This window comes from Glycine soja, chromosome 1 (assembly GCF_004193775.1).
Source record: "Glycine soja cultivar W05 chromosome 1, ASM419377v2, whole genome shotgun sequence".
Taxonomy (NCBI): domain Eukaryota; kingdom Viridiplantae; phylum Streptophyta; class Magnoliopsida; order Fabales; family Fabaceae; genus Glycine; species Glycine soja.
The window spans coordinates 6918718-6937917 of NC_041002.1; the positions used below are offsets into that span (position 1 = coordinate 6918718).

Consider the following 19200-nt stretch of genomic DNA (forward strand, 5'->3'; position numbering starts at 1 on the left):
TTTCATTCCTATATGTTAGGAAGCTATGTTTTACTTGGTCAATTTCCTGTGTGAACGTTACAAGTATTTAATGTTAGGAAGTTTGTTTGATTTTTATTTTCTGATTCTTAACGTTATTGTTGTAAATATTTTGTTGTTACACATTAGTGACCGATTGTCTCTATATATGTAGCTTCTTGCTAAAATAATAATAATAATAATAATAATAATAATAATAATAATAAACATGTGAAAATACAACACACAAAGCAATAAAATGAACACTTGGGTGAAACTTTATATTTTGTATGTCATTTTCTTGATATGGTATCTTATAATTTTTTTTTAAAAATCTTTATGAGCTATGGAGAAAAAGAGAACCAAATCTGAAATATCTTAAAGTGTGGGGGTGTCTAGTAAAAATTAACATTAGTTGTTAATTCAAAAGTTTTTGAAATTTCTAATGGTACTATTATGGAATCTAGAGATGTCACTTTCTTTGAAAATGTTTTTCCTTGAAAAATAAATTGTTAAATCTTTATATGGTTTGAAACAAGCTCCAAAGCAATGACACAAAAGTTTGATCAAGTTATTCTTTTGTATGGTTTTCAAATTAATGATAGTGATAAATGTGTGTATGTGAAACAATTTGATGATAATGGATATGTCATTTTATGTTTGTATCTGGATGACATATTGATATTTGGTAGTAATATGCATTTAATAAATGATGTGAAGTCTTTCTTGTCTAGAAATTTTTATATGAAAGATTTTGGTTGTGTAGATGTGATTTTGGGTATTAAGCTTATAAAGAAAAAATGATGGCATGGCTTTTACCCAATCTTATTATGTTGAAAAGCTATTGAAGAAGTTTAATTATTCTGATGTGAAACATGTTTCTACTCCTTATGACTCATCCATTAAGTTAAAGAAAAATTTGAGTAAACTATTTTTTTTTCATATAAATATTCTCAAATTAATGGTTTTTGTAGCATTTGACAAACTTCTCTAGGCCTGCCTGATATTGCATATCCACTTGGTAAATTGGGAAGTAATTGAGGGGTTTAGTGATACAAATTGAAGTTCTGATTTTGATGAAACAAAATTGACGAGTGGTTATATCATTACATTAGCCGGTTGTGCAATATCATGAAAATCTACTAGACAAACTATTATTTCACATGAAAGCAAAAATTTATTGCTTTAGATATTGCTACTAGTGAGGCTCAGTTTCTTAAAAATTTGTTATGTGATTTATCATTATTGAATAAGCCTATACCTCTTATTTCAGTGCATTGTGATAGTCAAGTTGTTATATCTAAAGTTACTAGCAAAAATTTTAATGAAAAAGGAAGACACTTAAGAGTGAGAGATAAGTCTATCAAAAATTTGATTTCTCATGGTGTCATTTCTCTTGACTTTGTCAGGTTAGAAAATAATATTGCGGATCCGCTTACAAAATGGTTGATGCGTCAACAAGTACTTGAGTCGTTGAGGGAAATAAGATTAAAGCCCATTATTTAGTTACAACAATGGACATCCATCTTCGTGTGATTGGTGATCCCATGAATGGAGTTCAATGGGTAACAACGAAATTGTTTGTTAACTAAAGTACACCAAAATAAAATTTGGTGAAGTTGTTTCGTTTCTCATTCCTATGACGAGGTGTATTATAAATTGTGGCAATATTAAGGTTGAGGTATTTATATGTGTATTTTTGGTATAAAAAAATACATGTTAATGAATTCGATGACAATTATTGTAGGGGTGGGGGTCACAAACCACTCTTTGAGAATTCACCTAATGAGTGTGGTGGTGGGGCCGCCACTATGAGATATAGGCTAATCTCTAAGTGAAACTCACGAAACAAGATACAAGCGCAAGGTCGTGTAACGCGCTACCACTAATTAGAACCTAATTGAATGTCAATATTGTAGGGGTTGTGTACTAAAGTCCGGTTAAAGAATGTGTAGCTCAAGACAATTAAGTCACTACATTTTTCTCGGGTGGAAGTTCATAAACACTAGGTATAAGGCTCAAACCCAGAAGGTTCCTTATACTGAAATACAATATCACATGCTCTTTCTTTCTTTCTTTCTTTTATGTTTCTATACAAATTATATTTTAAAAAATATTTTAAAATTTTAAATTATGTGGGGGAATGTTAGTAAATATTTTTTTTGTAATTTATAATTTATAAATATATATTACTTTATTAATTCTATTTTATAAAATAAAATATTTATTTTAGAATCTGTTATGTAAAATTAGATTTCTTATATTTTTTAAGATTTTGCTTTAACAGGTCAATGCAATTTGTTAAGTTTGTTTTGGCATATGTAAGTTGTTACATTTGTTTTGATATCAGTAAGTTGGGTTCCAACTGTCAGATTTTTATTGTTGAATAAGAGTGTCTATGCCTATATATATATATATATATATATATATATATATATATATATATATATATATATATATATATATATATATATATATATATATATATATATACATATATATCTTTCCTCCTCTTTAGAAAATACACAAGCAGAGCAATAGTCTGGTTTCTTTCTCCCTAAAATTTTCTCTTCTTTCTCTTATAAAAAAAACTTATTTTTGAGAGCAAGAGCATTGGTGTTCAGAAGGTTCAGGGATCCTTTTGCTGCACATGATCAAAACCAACGGGTTGTCGTATCTTGGGAGAGGAGCGCAATCAGATTTTCTTACCAGTGCAGTGGGGGCGTTTTCTCTCTAAGGATAACGTTTGCACGCCTCAACCCAAGCTAATTATTTCTTCCCCTAATTTATTTTTTCCTTGTGCTTATTGTATAATATAGTGCATTGTTGATTCATGTGGTGTCAATTAAAGTTATTATTATTGTTATTTTGTTATTTAATTCAAGGCTTTTCATTTTCTTCTTGTTTATTTCTTTCATTTTATTTTACTTTTCTAATAGTAGCACCTTCATTCTCGAAGGTTTTCTTTCATCACTATCTATTTATCGCCTCTAACTTTGATGCTTTATTGGGTTGAATGAAAAAGGAACTGCTATTCAATGTACACCCAATTGGTATTTTGAACTATTTCATGGTATTTCCATTGTAGCTCTTGCGAAACGTGCATTAGGTTTTGTAGTGGTGAGCTAGGTGCACGTCGTTTACTGTTCCTTCGACAGGTTCTTCTCTACCTAACCATTATACTTTTTGTTCTAGTCTTCAGGTGCTTTATTGGTTTTGTTCACCCAATTAGGTTAATTTCATATTTTTGTCAAATGAATAACATGATCAAAAATTGGTGTGGAAATGAGAAAGTATAGCTGCATTGATTTGTGGTCTGCAAATATGTAGTGTCTTATTAGTATTAATCATATTGAGTATTCCATTCCAAATAGGGAATTTGATCTACAAGAAAGCTTTGACTACCAGATAGGTTTATCATTAAGGAGGTGTTCCTGATTAGAACAAGTAAAACTGTAAATATGATTTACAAGAATGCATACCATAAGTGTTAGTGGTCCAAAAAATTGTATCTTGATAGGCTGACAGGCTAACAGAATCAAGTGCAGAAGGGGTTCTAAACAATGCTTCATGTCCGAAGGATTCCTATTTCATTTGACCACTTTGGTGAAAATATTTTTTTATGCCTTCTGTATTTTGTTCACCTCATGGATAACCTTTTAGTTATTGAGGAAAAGTTTTCTTAGCAAGTGATGTTTAAAAGCCAAAGAATGTTTATTTGGCTGCAGGCACCTATTAGTATTTTTCAAACGTTGATTATGCTACTTTTTAAAGGAAGATTAAGTGACTGGTTGATATATATATATATATATATATATATATATATATACACACACACACACCCATAAAACATTGTTATACATCAACCTAATTGATTAGAGAAAAACCTTAAAATGAAATAATTATTTTATTCAGGAATTCAAATCCCACACAATATTCCCTGTAAACAAAACAAATGGTGTGTCTGTATAGAAACTAAACATGCACATATAAAATATGAAAATATTTCAACTTTCTACAACTAAAAAAAGTTCTAATTAAAACCGTATTATTTTCATGGTTGATAGTTTACGAATGTGTTTGTGTAAAGTTGAGATTATGTATTTCATTTTCTGAGCATTTTTTGTAAAATTAATTTGTTTCGTATTATTTTATTCTTTTTATGCTATTATAATTCTGGTGTTGTCGCTTTTTAAAAGAACTTATTGGTTTTTTCCTAGTGTTGTTTCCTGGTGTGGAAAATTGAATGCTATAGCTTGTGCTTCTGAAACGTGTGCAAGAATTCCAAGGTTAGTTTTATCCATTGATCATGTTTGCTGGCTGAAAATTTTTTATTATGTGCTAAATGTTTTGTTTAAAATATGACTATTGGTTTGTCAAGGTTAGTTTAATCCATTGTTTAAAATATGTATTGCAATGCTATCAAAATTGCGAGTAAGATCATCATATCTCACCATCTTTAAGATCCAAGCTAAAACGGGGTTGTGATTGTAAATTGGTGTGATAGGAGTGAATCACCATGTTGCTCATAAGATCTTGGGACTGCAGATTTTTTACAAGCCAATTTTGGCTTATGCAGATGGGTTGTGCAGGTTGGGTTTAACAACCTTATAAGCTTTTAGTATTCCCTTGTTTGTGTCCTACTCTCTGTCTGTCCCTCCTCCCACTCTCAAATATGTCCCACTCCTTGTTCTACCTCTACTCCTCTGCCTTGTGTTTGTGCATTGTGGACTTTGGCTCTCTCTCTACTTTGTTCCTTCTTTTTGTGCATTATGACTTCGGGCATTCACATTTTGATCTCTGCCTTGGGTTCGGGCCGTTTGGCCATCTACATCTCTGCCTTGTATTGTGATTTTGGCTATCTGCAACTGTAATATGGTCTCTTCCTTGGGTTCTATACTTCTAAATTCAGCCACTTTCATCTCTGCCTTTTGTTCTAATTTTGTCATTTTGTTGTGTCTACTCCACTCTTTGGTATGTATGTTTTAGTACTTTTAGTTCATATTATGATTTATATGTGAACCTAAGGGTATGAAATTTAATTTAAGTTTACTAGTTTAACTAAATGGTTGTTTTAGTACTTTCAGCTCATATTGTCACAAGTCTCCAACACCATAGGCAACATCTTTACTTGAGGTAAATATGTAAGCAAGTTTTTCCTTTAAAAATAACAAAATAAACATGAGAATGAATCCAATGGCAAAAGCTGTAAGCACTGTCAAAACTATAGAGAACTTTGCACCTTTGGAGTTTCCTTTTCCAAGCTCATTTGCAACTCGAACACTATAAATCAGGAAACATAAAGTCAATATTCCATATGGTAAACAAACAAAAAATAAAAATTTGTAGGTTTATATTTAAGGTCAGCTTTCCTAGCACCACCCTTTATAGCCCCTCGAGTACTATGCTTGAAAGGCATATGTGCTTCTTTACATCAGTCCTCATGCCCAAACAATCCAATTTCTATTTCACATATAACAAAAAGAATGACTACAACAAAAGGAAGTTAAAAGAATGTCATTACCTTCCAGCAACCATGAAACCAAGTGATATCATCAATTCCTATCCATTTATGTTAAGGCTGTACAAAAATAAAAATTTATCTTAAGCAGCCAAAGAGAAGAATTATGCATTATGCCAATACAACAAAGTATCAAAGATGGATAAGGTATATAAAATATTGGGAAATATCACAGTTTTCTTTAAGTGGTAATATTTGAACACCCATTATTTACAAACACCTCTTATTTCTCTATCTATCTCTTTTGTCCCATCATATCATCAATTTTATTTGAGTGTCCAACAAGCATTTTCCTTTTTCAAATTCTAATAAAGAAGTTTCATACAATACAGCAGGAATACCATATAGACAGACCATCAATTTGGACCTCTGCATCTTCCATGTTTCCTGTTAAAAGAACCAATATTGTGTTGTGCCAGAGCTCAAGACATCAGAGTATTGATTATGTATTTATTTATTTTTGGATAAATTGCATAATAGAAATGTAGATAGTTAAAACTTTGTATTCTTTACTAACCCATTAGTTGGTAAAGATGAAAGCATACCATACCATGGCACCAGATGAAAGGGAAAGCTTGACAAAAAGCCAAAGATCTTTGAATGCCAAAAATGAGAAACCTTTACATGTATCAGAGCACCAACCACATATTATAAATATTAGTTGACCAATATTAGGAACCATAGTGCCAAACTTGTTGGTTTAAGTGCATGTTAGTTTTCACATCCACAAAAAATATCCTAATTTTTAAACAAAATTTGACTTTAATGGCCTAATTATACAGGTGGATAGGGCAGCAGCTAATGTGAGAAACACTAACATAAGGCTAAAGAAAATGCTCACTAAGGTAATTGACGTGATTAATTGCAGCCTCCTCCTTTCTGTGGAAATTTGCAAGTTTACATTGAATTTCAATTTTTGTATCCTCTATAGATAACGTCTAGTCGAAATTTCTGCAAGTAAGTTCATTGTCATCTCCCTAATTCCGAGCCTTCTTATTGAAACATTGTCGATGACAAAAACATTTTCTTATGTTGTCCAAAATTTACTTTCTCTGTTATTAATTTGCTTTTACTATTGAACTATGCAAACAACTGCTTCATTTCTAACATGAAATACCATTACTCATTTGTGTACTTTACAATACTACTTATTGTCATTGCTTTTTGCCATACTACTAAGTGAGGATGTACGGATTGTATCCTTCTAGAAAATGGACTTCATAAATTGACAATGAATAATATTATTCCATTAGTCTCATTTCAAGAAATTATTATTATAAGGAACAACTAGTAGAAAAGGAGTATGAAACTTGAATGCAAAATTTTGTTTTGTGACTTAAAGATCAAAATGCTAGTTTGATTGTTAAGCTATTTATGCTACGAAAGGGAAAGTTCATTTGAAATCTCAACACGTAGGGTCTTGCATTTTATATAACTCAGCTTTGATAGAGGAGAATATCGATTATGTGAAGCATGTCACCTCATTCTTAGATGCTTTCCTAAAGAAGCCAATTCAAGAAAAAATGAAACCTCTCCAACTTAGCTTGTTCATACTAACCAATCTAGCCTTATTTTCCATTATTGATCGATTGCAAGCTACAATATTTTTTAACCTACTATGGAATTAGTCTGAATGAGTGATCCATAAGGACTAATCAGTGATAGGGCATGTGCAGTTACAATAGGTTCTACTAGAGGCCTTCCAACTTGTGGTTTTAGTCAGTTTCTTAAAATCCTTGAAACTCCATCCCAAATCCTTGATAGAAAAAGTGGAACCAAGTAAATTGAACAATCATGAAATTCAAAACATAATAAAACACCATATATACTAACATTCGTTGAAAAAGTTAATTAGGCATTTCAATGTGAACAACATGACAGTTTTAATTAACCCAAGTATGTATATTACTCAGGTCACAAAGGATTTGATCTTATGAAGGAAAAAGAATGGTAATATTATATCATCTGTAACAAAATGCTAATTACATCAAACCTCTTGTTATTTAAATTCTCCAGGTTTATCTTTTCTGGCCTCTTTAATTTGTGCATAGAAACCAAAAATGTGAAATGCTTTTCACTGCCATGCAGGTCTTAAAAGACAAAAGTTGAAAGATTTATTAGTTTTTCCACTTATTTTTTTATGAAAACAAAATATCGATAATCCAAAGCACTAGAGAAGGCAACAATGAATGCCCCTCTTGATGGTCACTAATAACACTTCTACATATTTGAAACTGCTATGAAACCATTTATGTTCCAAATTTGGTCAACAATGGTTGCAGAAGTGTTATTCCAGTTAGCTAGGAGAGAGGTCAGAAGTTTATTTTTCTTGGAGAATATGCAAAACCACACTTGTTTTTCCTTTGTATTGTCTTATTCTCTCTCCTTTACATATTAGACATAAAATAATATATATTAACGCATTTGAATTTCTTTAGAATTGTCAAATAATTGAAACAACTAAAAAAAATACTGAAAAGAATGACTCATTTTAAAAAAGCTAACAAAACATTTAATAAATTAGTGTTTTGTGGTACCCTATATTTGAATGAATTGCAAAGTCATCTATATATGATTTTGTAACATGTACTAGCCCAGATACCCATTTTTTCGCCCTTTGTGTTTCATGGTACCCTAGGATATTTGAATGAATTGTGAAGTGCGTTGACATTGATTGCATGAGTAATACTAGCTTGATTATCATCATGTGCTTTGCACTATTATATAGGAAAGCCTTTGCTACTTGAATTTGTTGTGTTGTATGATAAATTTTTTTACATGTGTATAATTGATCATGTTATTATGATGGTGGGACATTGGATGCACTTTATTTAGTTGTTTTAAAACCACTTAACAGGAATAAGCCATATTGCTTATGTATGGAAGCATGGTATTTTTCAGCTTTAATTGTATGATTGGTATTCATTGGTTGCGAAGATGACATCTCTGATACATTAAATATCAGCTACTATTTTATTCATCATACAAAACATGCCATGTGCCATGGGTGCTATCACTTTAATGAATGTATTCGTCCCAACCCCTGCATTTTTTGTTGATTCTTTTGGCCTTAAGAATATCCCATGGGTCATGGGTGCTATGACTTTAATTATTGTTGTTATGGTAGTGATGTTGTCGCTCACTTGTTGAACATTTATTGTTGGGTGTAGGTACAACTATTTACCTGCTATACGAAGTGAATGCACTTTGCTCTTGTTGTTGCTTGACTGAACAGGAAATCGTATATAGCACTACAATTATTAATATTTATAGTCAACATCTCTCCTAGTATGTATGTCATTGTTATAGTTGTGTGCTTATTACAAGTGTGGTGCAACCATGATTAAATTTGATCAATTATATTCGATAATATTATTGCTGAAATTCAGGGCCAAACCACTATTTGGTTTATTTGTCATAAATTGTGAGATACATAGCAAGCAAAGGATTACAATGATAGATCGACATATAGAAGACATAATTATGTACCTAGATTGTCAGACACAAGTAATTACTGTAGTTTTGTAGTTAAGCATGTTCGGCGTGGTTTAATATTTTATATATTATGGAGTAATGAGCATAATGTTGATGCTAATTTAGTGATATTGAGCCATATATTATTTCTTACTACTTCAATATTTTGCTTGGTATTGTAGTGTTGTCTACAAAAGGAGGAATTCTGTTATGTGTACTCGATTGTGTCGTGTGGTACCCATTGTAGCCTGAAAGTGACCTACTCTTTGTCTTCAGTGACTATCTAGCCGAGGTATGTATTTGTATATGTCCCATACTCCAAAATCATTACATGCTTAGCTTGTTGGTATATGTGTATTGTTTTGTATAACCATTTATGTGCATTGTGAGCAAACCTTGGTTTTCCATTTGAGATTCAATACATTGATTAATACGGACAGTTTGCATTAATCAATGTGTTGAATCTTGAATTGTGTGTTTGAACGGTTTGTGAGGGCTCTTTGTTTAGTACATTCACAAGTATGGGTTAACTGTTTATTTGTTAAATTAGACAAAATTTTGGTATACTGCATTTCACTTTGTTCTCTGGGTGCATACTTGAATGTGGTGGATCATTAGATTTCACCACTTTCATGTCGTGTACTTGGAGACCAATGCGAAATACTATCGAAATTTAGTCAAAATTAACAAATAAACTAACGTACCCATGTGTACGAATGTACTGTAAACAGTGTCTTCCTGAATGGGATAGGGCCACACCTATAAGGAAAAAAGTGAGGTTTTCATGCATGTCGGATAACTTACTGAAGTTTCACAGCAAAGGGGAAACATGGATCAAAGTTGGATGAAAGCATCATGTATAAGTGAAGATTATGAGAATGGTGTTGAAGATTTTCTGCAGTTTGCTCAATCTAATGCACCATTTCTGCGGGGGAAATATTTTTGTCCATATGTCAACTATGCAAATGGGAGACGCAAAACAGTAAATGACATAAGATCTCATCTTATCTGTGATGGGATAGTTTTGAATTACACAAAATGGATAAGGCATGGGGAATCGCCGGACATGGCAACAATCTCACAGTCTGAGTCGGTTAATGCAGACATGGGAAATCGTATAGAAGATATGATTCGTGATCTTGAGCAACAGGGTTTTCAACAGGCACATACACCCTTGTATGACAAAATAGAAAATGATTCAAACAAGCCTTAGTATTTGGGGTGCACATCTTTCACAAGGTTGTTTGCGGTGTTAGCTTTGGTTAACTTGAAGGCACGATTTGGGTGGAGTGACAAGAGCTTCACTGAATTGCTTGTGTTATTGAAAAGCATTCTTCTACAAGATAACACATTGCAAAAGAATCACTATGAGGCAAAGAAGATTTTATGTCCAGTGGGAATGAGGAGTACCAAAAAATTCATGCATGCCCTAATGATTGCATTTTGTATAGAAATGAATTTGCAGAAATACGTAATTGCCCCACATGTGGGGTCTCACGCTACTGAGTGAATGATGGGGAATGCAGTGTTGATGTAATCACAAACAACCAATGTCCATCAAAGGTGTGTTAGTATCTTCCAATAATACCAAGGTTTAAGCGATTGTATGCTAATGGTGATGATGCAAAAAACCTTACATGGCATGCACACAGTGGAAAATCTAATGGATTCCTCCAACATCCAGATGATAGTTCGCAATGGAAGGCAATTGACCGTCTGTATCTTGATTTTGGGGACGAGCCAAAAAATCTAAGGCTTGGTCTATATTTGGACGGAATGAACTCTTTTAGAAACTTAAGCACTAACCATAGTTCCTGGCTTGTTTTGTTGCTGATTTGCAACCTCTCTCCTTGGTTATGCATCATGAAAAAGTACATAATGCTTTGTATGATGGTAGCGGGTCCAAGGCAGCCAAGGAATGATATTAATGTTTATCTAAGTCCATTAATTGAAGACTTGAGGAGATTTTTGGAAGACGGGATTGATGTGTGGGATGAGAATCTGCATAAGACGTTCAGGTTGCGTGAAATGGTATTTTGTACCATTAGTTACTTTCCAGCCTATGGGAACTTAAGTGGATATAATGTCAAAGGACATCACGCATGTCCTATATGTGAGAAAAATACAAGCTTCATCCAACTAAAACATGGAAAGAAAGTTGTATATACCAGGCACCGAAGATTTCTCAAACATTATCATCCATATCAGTGATTGAAAAGAGCCTTCGATGGAAGTCAAGAAAATGAAAACGCGTCTAGTCCATTAGCTGGCAAAGAAGTTTATGATTGGGTAAAGGATATCGTAACTATGTTTGGGAAGACACAAAAAAAATACCATCTGATGCAAACAAATGGAAGAAAAGGTCAATATTGTTTGATCTTCCATAATGATTCGATCTTGATGTTAGACATTGTATAGACGTCATGCATGTGGAGAAAAGTGTTTGTGATTCTTTAATTGGCACCCTCCTTAACATGAAAGGCAAGACAAAGGATGGTTTGAAGTGTCGTCAAGACTTGGTTGACATGGGTATATGAGACCAGGTGCATCCTATCTCAAAAGGTCCGCGAATGTATTTACCCCCAGCATGTTACACAATGTCAACAAAAGAAAAAAGAAGTTTTTGTCAATGCATGCGTAGTGTAAAAGTCCCACAAGGATACTCTTCAAATATCAAGAGCCTTGTCTCCCTTAATGATCTCAAATTGGTTGGCTTGAAATCTCATGATTGTCATGTGTTAATGCAACAACTATTGCCTGTAGTGATTCACGATACCTTGCCAAACAAGGTCAGGGTTACGATAACTTGTTTGTGCTTCCTTTTTAATGCTATATGTAGGAAAGTCATTGACCTTAAAAAATTGGATGAATTGGAGAATGAGGGTGCCGTTGTCCTTTGTCAATTGGAGATGTATTTTCCTCCATCATTTTGACATAATGGTACACTTAGTTGTTCATCTCGTGAAGGAAATCCGGTTGTGTGGTCCTGTGTTTTTACGGTGGATGTATCCAGTTGAGCAGTACATGAAGATGTTAAAGGGTTATACCAAGAACCAACACCGGCCAAAAGCTTCAATTGTCGAAAGATATGTTGCTGAAGAATGTATTAAGTTTTACTCGCAGTACATTGCAACGGTTAACTCTGTGGGTCTTCCTGAAAGTCGACATGACCAGTCACGACGAGGTAATGGTACATGTGGATACAATGTTATCACAATGAGTCGACATGAGGTGTCACAAGCACATTTGTATATATTAAACAACATAGCAGAGGTGTTACCATACATAGAGGCTCACAAAAAAAATGTCACAGATACTCACCCAAAAATGATTATGATAAGGGTGTTGCAAGAGCACAATAGAACTTTCATCAAGTGGTTTAGACAAACAATATTTGTTGATGACAGTGCTTCCAGAATACTAAGATTGCTAGCTATTGGCTCAAATCTCAATGTCCCTACTTGGAAGGGATATGACGTCAACAATTATTCGTTCTACACGAAGTCACAAGATGATAAAAGTTTCGTGCAAAGCAGTAGGGTGACTGTTGATGCTGATTTTCATCACTTTTGCAGTGCATCAGACAACAACCTGATTTGAGTATCCATGCCTTACTTTGGCGTCATTGAAGAAATATGGGAGGTTGATTATAGTGAATTTGGAGTGTCTGCTTTTAAGTGTAAGTGGGTTAATGGGAAGACTGGTGTGCATGAAGATCCATTGGGATTTACTTTAGTAGACCTTAACAATGTGGCTTACATGGACAAACCTTTTGTTATGGCAGAATAAGCCAGACAAGTTTTTTACGTCGAAGACCCATGTGATTCAAGATTGTCGGTGGTTCTAAAAGGAAGACCAAGTGGTATCAGTAACCATAATGATGATTCAACCCTTGACATTTGTGAGACGCCTACTTTTTCCCAACGAATGCCTTCTATGAATGAAGATGATGGCGTTGATGATGTACATGCAAATCGTATAAATCATGATGAAGGTTTATGGGAGAATATTCCTACATAACAAACTTTTATTAAAGTAATGTATTTTTTTCTGGCAATTTACAATTTGTTTTGTATTGAGTATATGTTTAATCGTTGTACATTACTAATTATTACTTTTATTTGCACAGGGTCATGGCCACATCTCCGAGGTCTCCTCCGCATTTCGATGGTCAGTCAAAGGCCACTTCCAAGAGGAGTAGACAATCGACATGGCTAAGAAGCTTGACTTTAAGAACTGTCGATCAACCAAGACCAATAGTTAATGTAAATCCCGGTACTGGGAGAGGATCAGGCCTTCACAAGTAAAAGTTCCATAATTATCTGAGGGTAGTAGCTCAAGAAAAGATTCCTATTGTACACAACAACTAGAAAGATGCACCTGAATCTCTAAAGGACCTAGTATGAGATGACATTTTGGTAAGTCCATTGATACATTTTGTGTTTAATTTTTTAGTTGTATTTTTAAACCAAATGTTTACATCGACTAAATGTAACACAACATTATCTTATGCAGGCTAAATTTGATATCCTAGAAGCACCAAATGCGAAGAAGAAGGATCGCGCAAGTAGTATAAAATGATAAGAATCGAATATCGAACTCTTGGGGAACTTGTGTTACTTGGTAAAGCTATATTCAGTGAATAGGTGTCTAGTATGAAAAGAGATGTGTCAACTATGCACAGGTATGTAAACTAACTATTAAAAGGAAAATCACGTGAGTAATGATGTGTAAAGACAAGTAGACAACACGTTGGTCTTCCTATTAGGTGTTTGATGTTAAAAGGATATTTTTTACTTAACAATGCTCATGTGTTCTATGGTGTCTCCTGAAATGCTAAACCCCGATTCCTCATGATAGTCTAGTCTAATCCTGATCAAGCATCGTCCTCAGATTCCTCTTGTTGGACTAAACTCGACCAGAACCGCATTAAGACAAACATACATCTACAGATTCCTCATGAGAGGTTGTCGTACCCCGATCCCTCGTGATAATACGATAAACTAGCCTTGTCCTATCAAGTTCTAAGAATCAGACCAGTTTCTGCTATTGAATGATCCTAACAAAGCATGCATCTACATGATCAGGGAAAACACACACTAAAATGACGTACTGATAGCACAGAGAACACATAAAACATCATTAAATAGATATACAAGTATTTACATCAAGTACCTACAAGGAAGAACCAACAGAGGATTTAGCTCTCCATATCTGGGAAGCTTCCTTTACAACAAAAAGAAGAGAAAAATGAAGGATTGAAGAAATACAAGTAGTGGGGATGTCTCCTCCACCTCTAGAACCTCACAATCACTCACAGACTCATCTCATGCTCTCAGGATGACTTCCTCTTCTCACTTATTTCTCTGCCAGTCTTCTCACAGCAAAATCTCTCAAAACTCTCTGAAACTTGGACCTTTCTCTCTCTAGAAATCTCTAAACATGCAAAAGCTTCAAGAATTTCCCAAACTCCCTTCCAAAATCTGATTTCAGGCTTAAATAGGTGGCTTTGTTTGTGCTAGCGCGCTTAGCGCGACTATGGACCACTCAGGGCGCATTAGTGGATTTCGGCTTAGTGCGTGCTTTTCTCGCTCAGCGGATGGACTGAAGCGGTGCACTTAGTGGGATGACCCTTCGCTCAGCGCAAATGCACAACTCATCCTTCTTTCGGATTCTTCCTTGCGCTCAGCCGAGGAGTGTTGCGCTCAGCGGATGGCTCGCTAAGCCAGAAGATTGGCTTAGCAAGTGGATGAAAATCAACACTTCACTAACTTGCCTAATTAACCTGAAATTGAGAGGAAATGGATATTAAACACACAAAATGGGAGTACTAAGTATTTATTACCTATCTTTAACAAAAAGTAATTACAACACTACAAAATAACCATAAATTGGAGGAGTTTCATACAATTCACACAGGTTTTATACTCAAAAGTTAGTCGTATTCATTGACTAACAGAAGGTCATGTCAATGGTGGCGACAAGATGGAGGCAATTTAAGTTCACCCTCACTAGAAAATTTGTGTTTGCTAACACTGACGGCCAACAAACACATGATCCTTCATCAAAATATGGTCTAGATCTTGAAACTTGGAAAGAATTTGCTGCAACCCGCCAAACACCTAACTAGGAGGTTAGATGTGCATGCGTGTAACTTGAAATATCATTTGTCCCATTTAACATTTCAATTAAATTCAATTGATGGAAATTATATATGCGCCATGACAGGGTATCAGGAAATGGGCACAGGAAATTCAAAAACACAATGACTGCCCCCACGTACTATCTCGTGGGGGTTATGATTTGCTTGAGAAGAAGCTATTAGACGAGAAAAGAAGGAGACTACAAGAGGAGGCAATGCTGACTGAAAATACAACAATTATTGACAACCCCCATCTCCAATTCAAAGACATGTTAAATGGAAGGTGGCCCGCACCAAGCGTTATGGCCATATGACATCTCAATCGGCACAAGAAATATCTGATAAAATAGTGAGTTAACGATTATTATTGATTTTAAATGTTTTGTTAATTTAATAATAACAATTACCGTATTTGATGTATGTTTGTCACCTCCTTCATGTAGGACTCCTTAGAAGAGTAGACTGTGCAGGGTAGCTTTGTTCTCCATGGTCGTGACGACATACTTAACACTGTCATTGGGAAACTTGACCATGGAGGTCATGTGCGTGCAGCGGGGTTGGGTGTGATGATTATTCAATACTATGGAAGGGCATCGCGTGGCTCCAACAACTCCTCTACATCCATCAGCCAACAATAGTTGGTTGAGATAATTGGAAGCCTTAAGGAACAGTGGAGAAATGAGATTATCAGAAACCTTAAGGAAGAAATGAGGACTCAAATTGAAGAAGAAAACAGAAGGAGCCTAGAGAAAATGAAACAAGAGTTGAAAGAGGCCATAAAAATAGAGTTCTCACAAAGGGGATCGCAGTACTCACCCCCAATTGAGCTAGACATACAACAATTGGGTTTACATGTCAGCACAAAAGGAAGTAATGTCGAAACTGGTGTGAACCCTTCAGGGGAAGAAAATGTTGTTGATGTCATACCGACTATGGATTGTATGTGCAACGTGATTGTGGTACATAGTTGGTGTCATTGGTAAAAATACTTGAGGGGGGGGGGGGTCTACCATACACAATGTGGCTTATGCAGATGATGGTGTAAGGGTGAGTGTTGAAAAAGTAATCAACTGTGATGCTGAAGTCCCGTACCCCACGTTAGAAATACAATATGTGGGGCAGACCCTTGACACATTCATTGCATGACCGACACAGCTTGTGAAAGTTGTATCACAAGAGGTAATGTTTATTTTGCCGTACATGAATTAAAACAATTGTAGATTAGACATAAATAAGTTACTAACATCAGTTAAATTGTTGTTTTCATTAACCATATAGGATGCACAACTTACTCCAAACAAAGTGGTTGCACATGCCCCAACGTCATTTGATGTGGAGGCAGATGATCCTTTGTGTGGGCTAATTAGGAGCCTTTGTGATATTTACAACAAGCCTGTGCAATTTATGTTTGATGGGACTAAATTTGGGATTGCAGATGTAGCTACATCGATCTTCCTAACATATTCTAATGTTAGTGAAATAATATCAGGTGACAAATGTTTGAACATATTTGTACTACAGTTATGGATGATGTAAGTAAATTCCTTATTTCTTCACTATTAATTATTATTCATTATGATATGCATGATTATCTTTTTTAATTTCAAATGTCATTAATAGGTTTATTGATGTGAACCTGACTAGGAGCGGATCATTTGTTACAGGCTACGGAGTTTTGGATGACGCCACTTCCAGTGAAGGAAGATAAGTCAGGATAGACGCCACAAGGATTACCTTGATAAGTCTGAGATTGGTTCAACAAGGAACCCAGAGAGAAGATCTCACCAAATTTTATCAAATGTCAAAAGTCTTTTTATTGAAAACAAAAACCAATACTTATAGTGTATCTGAACAAAAGATAAAAATAGACATGGACCTTCTAAACAGTTTGGGCCAAAATTACAATAAATAAAAATTATAACTAAAAAACATATTTAACTTGGGCCTTCAAATTAGTTTGGGCTTTCAGCAACAATTAATAGTCTTGATAGTGTCTCTGCCTCTGGGCCTTCATCCTTCTCCACTTGGGCCTTCATCCTTCTCCACTCGAGGGCTTTGTCCTTCTCCACTTAGTTCAAGCTTGGGTCATGGTTCCATGTATGCATTCCTTAAGCCATAGTCCTTACACAATGCAAAGGATAGACGTGGTGAATGCCAACAATACATTGAAACATGGCTTAAGGAATCCCAATGAGAGGTGTACCTCGAAGCTTACTTATATCAATAAGTTGTCCTTTGTCAAATGACTATAAGCAATGTTTGTGTTATACCTATGTAATTCATTTGAAATTCAGGGCCCATTGGCAGCTGGTTGCTTTGTGTCCTATGCAAGATGTTGTCGTTTGGTTCTGTTCGTTGCGTAAGAAGCCCAATATTCATATCAAAGCTGCAATCAACAAGTTAAGTGTTAACATAGAAGATATAATGTGGTCTTATTAAATGTTCATGCATAAATATGTTGTCCTTCTATATACGTTGATGTTTTTTTGTAAGCAGTGCAATGAACAAATTAAAGACTACTTTGCATGGTGATACTAAGCAAGCTGGACCTAAGTGGATTGAAGTTAAGGTTAGTCATATCATCTATGGGTTATTTTGCATGGTGATGTTTTCATATTAAATGTAGAGTCATGTTCAAACCGGAGGTTTTGAGTGTGGATATTACATTATGCATTGGATGTGGAACATAGTAAGCGGGGAGTTAAAGACTAATTGGACCATGGTATATATACAGTTAAATCTGTTATTTGTTGAGTATCAGTTGTACTTCATTTTTAATCTATGTCACTAACTGATATATATTATAACTTGTAGTGGTATGGTGATGGCACGCCGTTAGACAAGGAGACAATGACAACAATTCGTAAGAAATAAGCAGCATATTTTTTAAAACATAAAGACATGTTGTGTAGAAAGACTTAATCATGACTTAGGAAGAACGAATTACATTTTATTCGATAGAATTGGTCAAATATTGTAAACAAATTTGTACTATTATTGACGATTATGTGAATAAATATATTACATTGTTGTGAGGTGTTTTCCTTTACTGCGAATGTTTCAAGTTTTTGTTCACATTGCTATCCATGTATTATCAATTTAATTACTTTGTGATTGTAATTTCCCTAACGGACTGAAATACATTAATTTGACACTATTGTTAAGCTTGTTACTGGCCTATGTGTACCAGCAGTGGTGTTTGATGTGTATGCCAGTCTTGGTATTCTTGTAAGTATTATTGTTTGTGGAGCAGCCTATGGATTTCTTCCACCCATATTGGCTACCTTTGAAGATGTACACCAACGAAAGGTGACAAATTTATCCACAGGCAATTCATTGTATTTGTTAAATTAGTTACTACTGAACTTTATTTGCTTCTCCTTCTAAGTGTTGTTTTTTGATTTTGGTAAAAATCGGTGGCAGGTTTGTCAATAACAGAGGCTGAAGAGTCTTCTCAACCTTGTGTCCTCCTTCTGCTAGTCCCTCACTCTATCCAATGCCTATATATGAGGAGGCTTCTAATCATAGGTATTGTTTAATATTGGTATGTGTATTCTTTCATTGTTTTTTGGTAGATTTGTGCTTCATAAGTTATGTGATTTTGTTGCAGAGCCCTTGTAAGAAATATGGGTCAAATTTAATTTTCATGTGGAAGTCATATAAGGGATGTGATTGCAACTTTGAGCATTCCCGAGTATGACATTGAACGTTTTCAAGGGATTTTAGAAGTTGAGGTAGAATGGTTATTGTAGTGAATATTCAAATTGGTTATTTGGGTAACATGATGTTGGCAATAGATTAAATTTCCTATATTGTTATTGTTCCGTTACATTAAGAATATCCAATGATATCGTTATCTACTGAATTGAGTCTTGTCCAATAAACAGGTTCTTACAAAATCAGTTAAAGGCCACTAACTAAGTATGATTCCATTATGTCTTATATCAACTAAGTGCGCTTGACTGATTTTAATTTTCATTTTTGTATTTTAAGTTGGATTACTATTGTGCATTGTCAGAGTTGATGCCGGTTGGCCTTATCTCTTTGCTATTGGCACAAAGTGCAA

General features: G+C 34.6%; 1 long non-coding RNA gene across 1 annotated transcript; it reads left to right on the top strand.

Moving 5' to 3' along the window:
• The first annotated feature begins 4158 nt into the window (after window positions 1-4158).
• Window positions 4159-13680, top strand: LOC114402192. The gene is made up of 5 exons (XR_003664395.1): window positions 4159-4286; window positions 6301-6363; window positions 9175-9284; window positions 13122-13410; window positions 13508-13680. It is a non-coding gene; the product is annotated as an uncharacterized LOC114402192 (long non-coding RNA).
• Window positions 13681-19200: the final 5520 nt, after the last annotated feature.